The sequence below is a fragment of the Gekko japonicus genome, unplaced genomic scaffold (genome assembly GCF_001447785.1).
Source record: "Gekko japonicus isolate JY-2015 unplaced genomic scaffold, Gekko_japonicus_V1.1 scaffold809, whole genome shotgun sequence".
Lineage (NCBI taxonomy): Eukaryota > Metazoa > Chordata > Lepidosauria > Squamata > Gekkonidae > Gekko > Gekko japonicus.
The window spans coordinates 385998-397390 of NW_015172578.1; positions in this window are offsets into that span (position 1 = coordinate 385998).

Below are 11393 nucleotides of genomic sequence, written 5' to 3' on the forward strand. Positions count from 1 at the left end.
TGGAACGCTCTTTCCAGATGAGATCCAGGCCCTGCAGAATCTGATGCAGTTATGCAAGGCCTGCAAGACAGAAATGTTCTTCCAAGCCCGTGTGTGAGGCAACAAAATTTCCATCTGAATTAGCCTCCTCCAGCCACTTCTCCGCCATCTACCTCATCACTTTATCGATCAGCACACAGGTTGCACTACTTCACTTGGATAACTTATGCAACTTGTGCCTTATAGGGAGTGTGGGGGGTTGTAACAGGAGAGGTGGTCCCATATGCATGAGGATTCATCACGGGCTTTAAAGGTCAGGACCAACACCTTAAATTGAATCAGGAGACTAATCGGGAATCAGTGCAGCTGCTGCAAAACTGGAGTGATATGAGCTGACCATGATGTTCCGATCAGCAACCTAGCAGCTGCATTCTGGACCAACTGCAGTCTCCAAAGCATTTTCAAAAGTAGTCCTACACAGAGCGAATTACTGTAGTCTAATTTGGAGGTGACCATTGCATGGATCAATGTGGCAAAGTCCAACCTAGACCAATAAGGAGCCATCTGGCAGATCTGGAATAGGTGAAAAAATATCAAGGTTGCTATCATGGATACTTATTTATCCAATGATAATATAGAATCCAATCATAACCAGAGGCTCCTTACAGCTGGACACCATTGAGTCTCGGAAGTGACTCTCCAGCTAGCATCTCAGTCTTTCCCAGGCACACGACCTCCATCTTGGATGGATTCAACTTCAGCCAACATTCCCTTAACAATTGAACTACCTCATCCAGGCCCTTGGATAGTGCTAAGAGCTCTGCTGCCAATTGCTTATCCAACAGGAGGAAGAGCTGAATATCATCAGCATATTGATGGCACTCTACTCCAAACGCCCTGAGGATCTTGGTAAGAGGGTGCATATATGTGTTAAATAATATCAGAGAGAGGATCAAACCCTGTGGAAACCCACAATTCAGGTCTTGCTGGGAAGACCTCTCCTCCCTGATAGCAACCCTTTGAGAGCATCCCTGGAGAAATGAGGAGAACCAACTAAGGGCAGTGCACCTAGCTTCCAGGGAGGCCAGGTGGTTGATCAAGATCAAATAGTCAACTCTATCAAAGGCTGCTGATAGATCCAGAAGGATCAACAGTGCTGGCTTTCCTTTATCAAGAAATAATAAGAGATCATCAGCCAAAGTGACCAGTGCTGTCTCAGCCCCAAAGCCAGGTCTGAAGCCTGATTGAAAAGGATTGAAGACAGATGTCTCATCCAGGAAGACCTGGAGCTGCTCAGCCACTGCTCACTCACTTGTGTTCCCCAGGAAAGGTAGATTATACACTTTATGGTAATTGGTCAGTTCCTTTTTATCTAGGGAGGTGTTGTGTAACAAGGGAGACCGTGCACGTGGTCGGGCTCGCACGTGGCCATGTGGACAGGTTAAGCTTCGCATCCAAAGACAATAGAAGCAGAGGATCCAAGAGCTAGCCAATCAGCCAGCCCAGATCCTAAAAGGAAACAATGGTGGGAATTGTTTGTAAATAAACCTATCACGGGTGTGTGTGTTGGGTGTGGTTAAGAACGGATCCTGTGTGTGTGTTGGGTGTGGTTAAGAACGGAATATAAGCGAGCCATGGGTCTCGCTAGTTATCTCAAGTTGTCCTATGCATGAATAAAGTATGAGCTGAAATCACTACGCTATGCCTCAGTCTCAGTACTTTATAGGAGGGCTTCTTTATCAAAGGTCTAACAATCATTTCCTTAAAGGAGCTGGGGAAACAGCCCTTTAAGTGTGAGAGACAAATTAATTATCTATCTCAATGAGCCACTTTGTTGCATGATTTTACCAGTCACAAAGGACAAACATCCAAGGAGCAGGTTGTTGGGTTCATAAATGTCAGGACTACGCTAATATCCACAAGGGTGAGCAGGCCAAAAGAGTCCAAAAAAAGAATCAGGTGGTGCAAGCAGAGCCTCCATCCCATTACGGAGGTCCTGGGCCTGAGTCGGACCGGTGTGGGATTGGGGCTCCCTCTCCCAACCTTTGATGGGGTGCCTTTGGTGCCAGCGTCGGAGGTTAGGAGCTTGGGGGTGCGCCTGGACTCCTCATTAACAATGGAGGCCCAGGTAGCAACCACTGCCAGGGCGGCCTTTTACCATCTTTGGCTGGCTCGGCAGTTGGTCCCCTATCTCAACCGTGAGGACCTGGCCACAGTGATCCATGCGACAGTCACCTCAAGGCTAGACTACTGCAACGCTCTCTACATGGGGCTGCCTTTGTCGCAAATTCGGAAGCTGCAGCTAGTGCAGAATGCTGCGGCCAGGCTGTTGATGGGTCTCTTGAGGAGGGACCACATTTAGCCTGTGCTGAAAGCGCTGCATTGGCTGTCAATAGCGTACCGGATTCGCTTCAAAGTGCTAGTTTTGACCTTTAAAGCCTTAAATGGCCAGGGTCCAGCCTACCTGAGGGACCGCCTTTCTCCATATGTTCCCCCAAGGGCACTTCAGTCAGGAGGGAGGCATCCCCTGGAAATTCCAGGCCCGAGGGAAGCTAAATTTACTGTGACTAGGGCTAGGGCATTTTCGGTGGCGGCTCCTACCTGGTGGAAAAAGCTCCCGGAGGAGATCCGGGCCCTGCAGGACCTTTCTCACTTCCGCAGGGCCTGCAAGACGGAGCTCTTCCGCCAGGCCTCTGGATAGGAGCCGGCGCCATCACTATTCCATCTGCACCCCCTATGCCCTAGCGAATTAACATCTAATTGCCTGGCCCCCCCAAGGGTGGAGTGTGGCACTGGACATGGCTCTGAGGATGATATTGTCGGTAGCTATGTGAGGTTAAGATCTTCCCTTCTTGTTGGAAATTTGCTGTAAATTGTTTATATTTTATTGTAATTTATTGTTTTAAAATTATATGTATTGTTTTAACTCGGCACGTTGTGCCCCTGTTAGCCGCCCTGAGCCTCCGGGGTAAGGCGGGATATAAATGTAAATATAAATAAATATAAATAAATTACTGTTGTCAAGTTTGGTGATCAACTCTAGGTGGAGCGTAAAGACCTTATCCACAAAAAAGGTAACAAATTAATCATAGCTGCAGGCCAAATCAGTATCAGTTTTAAGACACTCCAAAGGAGTGGTCAACTGTTGAACCAATCTGAATAACTGAGCTGGTTGCAGGCTAGTGGATGCAATGGTGGCAGTGAAATAATCCTTTTTGGCGCTCTCACTGCCACCTCATAGGCCTTTAATAGGGCTCTATAGTGTGCTCAAACAGCTTTGCCCTGAGTTCATTGCCAAATCCTCTCTAGGTGTATGAGCAACCTCTTAAGATCTCTTAGACTCTCATACCAGGAGCCACAGAGACATGAGGGTGTAGAGGGTGTCGGGGAGCAATCAAATTGATAGCTTCCTGAAGACCTCTATTCCAGATCTCTGTCAGCTCATCAAGGGAACTGCTGGCAGGTCCAGATAAATTCCACGGACCATTTTGGAAATCATCAGAATTCATTAGTCTCCATGGCTGAGCATAAATATGCTCATTGCCCCTGCAGGTCAAGCCCACTCTTACAAGGAAGTGATCTGACCATGGCACCATTTCACAAACAACAGTGCTATTTAGATCAGGACATATGCAAAAGATAAATTCTAGCATGTAGCCTGCTTCATGCATGGGGTCAACACAACCTGGGAGAGTCCCCATGTTGTCATGGCAGCAATTATGTCTGAGGCTGCACCAAGTAAGGAAGTCTCTGCATGGATGGATCTCCCAAAAACAACAGTCTAGGGAAACACAGTGTTCACTCAGCCACCACCTCTGACAGCCTAAGAAGGGGGTTTGCTGGTTAGCTGGGTGAATGGTATACTAGCAGGACTCCCATTTTATCCCCAACAACCCAAACCAGGCCAACACATTCAAGGCCAGTAATGTTTGGTGCAGGGATCCTCTGGAAGAGAAGGATGAATGCTATTAACAAGGATGAATGCTATTAACAAGGCACACATGAAAATGCATACACTTGTACAAGGTTTAATGGTCAGAAGGTCAGAGAAGATTAGGGATTTTGTAGTGACATTGCCTTCTTGCTGCAAAGTCACCTGGGTATGGTGAGTTGGAAAGGATAGGTGATTAGGAGCCCAGGCCCAAGCTGCCCATGACGGTGAGCCTGGCATTCAGCTTGTATGTAAGAGAAATTGTGTAGTTGCCAATCTCATGTGTAGTGGCTGAAATATGTTCACTTGTGTGGGCCTGGAGTCAGCCAGCAGCAAGAGACAGAAAGAGGGCATAGTCAAAGGGGTTCAACTGGGCAGCAGCAGGCAAGGCTAAGTTGGGAAAGAAAGGTAGTGTGGGGAAAGAGGTCACCTGATCAGCCTAGAGCAGAAAGAGCACAGAATATGCTTTCCACAGAATGTGCTTTCCACTGAGACATCAGTGCTGGGTGAGAACATACATTTATTTATTTCATTTTATTTTCATCCTGCCCTCCCTGCCGGGGCAGACTCAGGGTGGCTTACAACATATATGCAATATAGTAAAACACACAGTATTTAAAACAGATAAAACAGTTAAAAGCATCACAATTTCAAAGTGCTAGCAAGCACGGGTAATAGACGATTGTGGCATTCTTTCAGCATCCAGATGACAACCACCACCATTGTCCAGATCCTTGACAGGCTATTAGATGCTGATTTGTCACTGATGTTGGTACTAGTATTGGAGCCAGGGCCACAAAGTTAGCAGTGGCACCCTAATCGAAAGCCTGGGGGAAGAGCTCCATTTTACAGGCCCTGTGGAACTGTAAAAGGTCCCGCAGGGCCCTGATGTCCTCCGGGAGCTCATTCCACCAGTATGGGGCCATCACAGAGAAGGCCCTGGTCCTCGTCACAGCTAGCCTGGCTTCTTTAGGGCCTGGAAGGGCCAAGTGGTGTTGGGACCCTGATCTTAGTGCTCTCTGGGGAATATGTGGGGAAGAACAGTCCCTTAGGTAAGTAGGTCCCTGACCATATAGGGCTTTAAATATAAGAACCAGCACCTTGAACCAAATCCGGTATGATATAGGCAGCCAGTGCAGTGCTTTTAGGGCAGGCTGGATGTGCTCCCGCACAGGGAGACACAGCAATAGCATTGCCGCTGCATTCTGCACCAGCTGCAGCTTCTGGATTTGGGACAATGTAGAGAGCATTGCAGAGCCCCATGTAGAGAGCATTGCAGTAATCCAATCTCGAGGTGACCATTGTGTGGATCACTATTGCCAGGTCATTGTGTTCAAGCAAAATAAGGAGATCTCACAAACAGATAGAGGCTGTGATCAGGTGTGCAGTTTAATCCATTGCTGTTCCCTTATGGATTTAAAATGCACGATTAGACAGCAACATCTGTCTGTTGTGCCCCAGTAATCTGTGTCCCATTCCCTCCTCCTTTACTGCATGTTTATTTGATACCTGTGAAAGTCTGGTCCTTTTTGGCTGAGCTGGTTTCAAACTGGATTTCCTGTTGTCTGATCGCTCTGTTGCCAGCCAAGCCATCAGACAGGTCTGACTGGTCTCTTGTTTTTCAACAGCCACTTTTTTTTTACTAGTTAGTGCTCAACTGCATATTTGCATCTCTCTCTCTCCCCCCCCCCTCTCCCAGAGGGGTTGCTCTAAACTTTGTTTTCTTCTTTAAAAACTTGCAAATAAATAGTTCCCTGTACTTCAGCTTTTTCCTGTGCTTTGGGGAAGGAGTAAACTGAAAAGTTTAGACAGGGAGGCTACATGTCCCAGCAGGCTGATCAGCGCTTGTGCACATGCCCAGAGGACAAACTTTTTTTAAAAAAAAATGGCCAACAGCCCCATGAACTACATATCCCAGGAGGCATAGCAGTGCTTGTGGGCATGCTCAAGGGGGAAACTATTTTTAAAAATAGCCGACAACAACACTCCTTGGCTACTGGGTCTGATATGTGTCTGATTGCTCAAGAACGGGGTAAAAATGCTTAAAGTCTGATTAGTATTCTCTGTTTCAAAATACTCTGGATCAATTAGAGATGGGGCAACAGCAGATTCAAATGCACATCTGACCACACACAGAGATACCAAGAGGAAAAGACTGGACACGATCCAGCCAAAGTCAAGCCGTAATGTCTGAAAGCAAAAGTGACTTTGCTGATATGGGTATGATGGAGACATTGACCAACCAGAACTGTTAGCCTATGTTCACAATTTGTGCATAGGAGCATCTGATATGAGTCCATCTAATCCTGAATAAAGTATGTGTGTTACAAAAATGTAATCCATGGACAAAACTCACCAACCAGCATTCCATCAAAATATTGGCTCCCAACTTTGTGATTAATTGTGAATGGACAAAGCAGATATAGCTACATTAATTAGTACTAGTGCACTAGCCATCTGGAAATGAAAGAGGAAAAGAAAACCAGCTGAGTTGCAGATTCACCCAAGAGATCCCAGCATATCCTGTTAATACATTCATTCTAGAATAGACATTCTTGAATGAAATTAGTAGAATAAAACCAGCTCTAGTTTAGTGATAAACCTTTCTATTTTTAAAAATCACTGGTTTGAGACCCTGCAGGGGAAACTACAGGGGAGCTAACTGTGGAAAGTAACATCACTATGACTACATTTCTATCCTTATGGCTGTTCATTCTGTTGATCCAATGCTTTTATCACAATTTCTGGGTTTCCCTATGTAATGTGTTCTATCTTTTATTCAATTTTAAGACCTTATCTGTTCCTATAACACATTCTGTTTCCAGACTACATAGCCTAACTATAATGACCTGCATGTTTTTCCTAAAAGAGGCTTCTATTTTGCTTATTAATAAGATTATATTATGAACAGGGTCTTCTGCCTGTTGTTGTTGTTGTTCAGTCGCACAGTCGAGTCCGACTCTTCGCGACCCCATGGACGAGCTCTCTCCAGGCCTTCCGGTCTTCTGCCGTCCTCTGAAGTTGACGCTTGGGTGCGGTGCACCTCCGCGCCATCGAGGTCTGCTGGCATGGTGATGGCAGCGTGGTGCTTTGTGTAGGCTGCTGGGTGGGACCTCTCCCATGTGGTGGCAGTGGCGATGGCCGTACAAATGTACATGGGCTTTCTCTCCTGTGGCTCTCACCTTATGTAATGGCCTGCCCAAGGAGCTCAAGAAGGCTCCCATTCTCCTGACTTTATTATTTATTTGTTTCTTTGTTTGATATGTTAAAACACAAGATTTAAGTAAAACCACAACATATAAAATCATAGGTGCTAGTAGTCGTAGGAGATAGTAAATGATGGCGGTGTTCTCTTGGCATCCAGATGGTCAACTTCCACCATAGTCTGAGTTCTTGCCACGCTATTGGTTATTAGGTTGGTACTGATATTGGGCCAGGGCCACAATACTGGGAGGCAGCACCCTAATTGAAAGCCTGGTGGAAGAGCTCTGTTTTACAGGTCCTGTGGAACTGTAAAAGATCCCACAGGGCCCTGATGTCATTTCAGCTGTATGTGTGAGGTGGTAGAGGTCCTCAGCTGCTGCATCATCCTCGAAAAGGGCTTCTGCTCTGTGACGTGGTGGCTGGGTCCTGCTGGTGGCTTTGGAGTGACATGCCCGGGCGATGTGGCCAGTGCGCCCGCAGTTCTGACAAACGGCGCCTTGGAACCTGCATGTTTTCCTGTTGTGCTGGTTACCACAACTGGCACACACTGGAGCTGCTGCGCTGGTATGCTTGCAGGCAGAGCTCGCGTTCGCGGCTGGAGTGCGGTGTGACGCTTGGGTGCGGTGCACCTCCGCGCCGTCGAGGTCTGCCGGCATGGTGATGGCAGCCTGGTGCGTGGTGGAGGCTGCTGGGTGGGACCTCTCCCACGTGGTGGCAGTGGCGATGGGCAACACTATGGTGACCGTCTCACCCTCCATTATGCGTCGCCACAGTTTCTCCTCCCGTAGTCCGGTGATTAAACAGTCTTGTAGGGCCAGGTCCAAGTGTGCCCCGAATTTGCACTCGGATGCCAGGTGGCGGAGCTCTGCAAGGAACTCCGCGGCAGTTTCGCAGCCTTGCTGGCTCCGCTGGTGGAACACCATGTGGCACGTCATCTCCGAAGGCTTAGGCATGTAATGGTTCTGGACGGCCGTGACGATTTTGTCGAAGGTGCAGGCATCGAACGTCTTGGGAGAGAGTAAGTAATGGGCCAGTTCTACAATGGCGGGCCCACATGACCCGAATAGGAGGCCCTTCTTCCTGGCCTCATCCATCACCTGGTAGAAGACCAGGACTGACTTCAGACCAGTGATCCAGGCTCCCCATTGCTATGGACGGGCTGTATCAAAGGGCGGTACCAGCCCTGATGCCGGAGCAATGGTCATTGTGCTGGTCGGTTGTGGCTGCGGCTGGGAAGCGGCTTGCTCACCCTTGTTGCTCATCATACAGCGGAGCGCGGGTGGCGGTGTGTTGTCTTTCCTCTTAGCGTCCGACAGCCCGGCTGGCTGCTCAGCGGGATCCCATCCTCGTCGCCATTGAAGTGTAGTGGGTTAGACGCATAAAGAAAGCATCGAGACTGATGGAGTGATCAGCATAGCTTTACTGGTACACAACAAGACTGGCTACCAACGGCCGGTGGGCCAACTATATACACGGCCAGGGGGCCACCCCTGGTCCCATTGGCGGGTTTGAATTTCCCGCCACGGTCCCATTGGTTCCCCCTTTGGAGGGACTAGAATCCTAGTTCCGAAAACTATGGTTTTCCCTTGTATGGCTGTGGCCCTGCCCCCAGCGTGCCTGGTGTCCTCCCGTCACTTCTGGGTGATGTGTGTGTGGCGTGCGGCATGCGTGCGCTTTGCATGTGCGCACACACAAGACGCTGGCCGGGAGCCCCCCGCTCCCGGTGAAGATACACTTGGCAACCCTACTAGTGGTGGTCAGCAGACATAACACCGCACTACTCCAGACATCTTTTGTGCTTAATGTAATCTTTTGTGCTTAATGCAAGCAAGGAAATGACACAAATCAGGACTCAGAGCACTTTATTCTTCTGTTTCACCAGCCCCGGCCCTTCTTAGTCCTCCATTCTTCTCTTTCCTCCTCCTACTTTCTTTCAGCATAAAGTCTAATACTTTGGAATCCCTAAAAAGACACAGTGAGGCAGACTCTTCAGATTAGGAGTCCCTCTCAGGCCCTGGGGTCTCTGAGGCACAGGCCCCTCTGAGTGGTCTGCAGGAAGATCCTGTGATCCTGTCACAGCAACCAGTTGTGGATCCTGCCCCAGTAAACCAACAGACCAGGAACCACCTTCCAATGACATGGAGCTGCTGCAGGAACCCTGATATTGTCTCCCACACCCACAGAGGCTCCCCTGGAACCTCAGGATCAGAGACAAGGGAGAAACACTTCAGAGGCAGGAACACAATGAAGAAACACACAATGAACTGCCTGAGTGTTTGCCTTTCTCCACTCTCTCCCAGGAAGATGAGGTCGAATAGGTCTTGACAGGACTCTCAACTTTAACCAGGTCATCAGAAGGGGTGGAGATCCCAATTTTTATATAAGCCTGCAGAAGACTGGAAGCTTTGCTTGTTCAACAAGCTCCCATAAGGCTTCCTATTGTTGCCTTGGCTTCTGCCTGCATGATGCCTGTTTGTCTCCATATCCTGCCTCTTGTGTAGTCTGCCTTACTCGAACCTGCCTTGCACCTGCCCTGATGTGTAGTCTGCCTTACTCGAACCTGCCTCGTACCTGCCCTGACTCTTGCCTGCCTGCCTGATTACCATGACTCCTGCTGCCTGCCTGCTCTAACTCCCATCTCCCTGTCAGCTGCAAAACAAGAGAGGGACAATGCTCAGAACACCAATAGAAGAATACACTTCAGCTATTACGATACACTTGCGTTTTCTCCTTCTCCCTGGCTCAGTTGCATCTCTGAATTCAGAAAACTTTTTTGTAACATGAAAACAATATGTTCCTCCTCATCTCCCTTAGTTCCCTGTCCCAAAATTTTACCACTACCACTCTCCATAAAATAAAAAAAATGAATCAGCTAAAAGATGATGGAGAAACAGTGCTTCTCAATATTGAGCTCTGCTTACAATAGGGAAGTCCATGGAAGTCAACCACATTAAAATGTTCAGCTATTGCCTGGCATGTTTTTGGAGGAGTGAAACTGTTTGGCAATTGTTTAAGTAGTGATGAGGTGATTGTAACATTTACCAGCAAATGACATAAATTTAGCATTAATTATAATGGCTAAGAAAGCTAAAGTGAAAAGCACTCATTGGTCTCAGGGTTTATTGTGAACTGTCAGGATAATGGAATTTGAATCCATCTGTTTATTTTAGGAAGGATTAATTGCTCAGAGTGGCACAGAAAATACAGTGACTGATTTTGTAAACAGAGCTGGCTGCATAATTTCATTAAGACGAAATCAGCAATAGCATCTTAATTTCCTTTGACATGTTTACAGGGGCCATTTGTTTTGAGAAAAATCATCAGAGCATGTTGCATTGGACAAAAATAATCAGCTTCTGTAAAGAGGTAGTACATGATTCACACTTGTTTAATGCCCACTTGTTTAGCAGAACTGTGTAGATAAGGGCTGGGATTACATTTTGCATGTGAATGTGGAAAGAGCCATGGCTCAGTAGTAGAGCATCTGCTTGGCATTCAGAAGGTCTTAGGTTCAATTCCTGGCATTTCCACTGAAAAGGATCAGGAACTAGGAGATATGAAAGACCTCTACCTGATATCATGAAGAGCCATGCCAGTCTGAGTAGACAATGTTGGCCCTGAAGGACCAATAGTCAGCTTCATGTGTTCAACGTCACCCTAAGTTGGTTGCAACTTAATGGCACATACATACATACATACATACATACATACATACATACATACATACATATTTGGGTAAATTGAAATTTGAGACATGTAAACATCTTACATACATACATACATACATACAGATTTGGGTAAATTGAAATCTGAGACATGTAAACACTTCAGTTGTAATTAAAATTATAATCTTATATTTCCCATATTTTAATAAATGCAAATTTAATAAACACAAATTTCTGTGGACTGATCTCTTCTCCACAAATGAAAACTAAAGTTGTATATTTTTTCAAATACCAAAAGTGAATTCATACCATCTATTTATTCTAGGCAGAAAGGAATAAATGAAAATGTTCTGAATCGATATATCTTTGCTGCTCATGTGTGTGTGTGTGTGGGGGGGGTTTGACGGGCAGAAGACTGTCCCACCCCTGAAGGGGAAAACAGCCGCTCACTTGAGCCTATGGGAGTGGCTGTTTTCCCCTTCAGGGGCAGGACAGTCTTCTGTCTATCACAGGTGGATCCTAAAATAACACATTTGGTGGTTATATTATCCAAAAGATAGGGAAGCATGATGCAAAGTAGTGTGGCTTTTAAAGTAAAAAATGTCAAAATGATC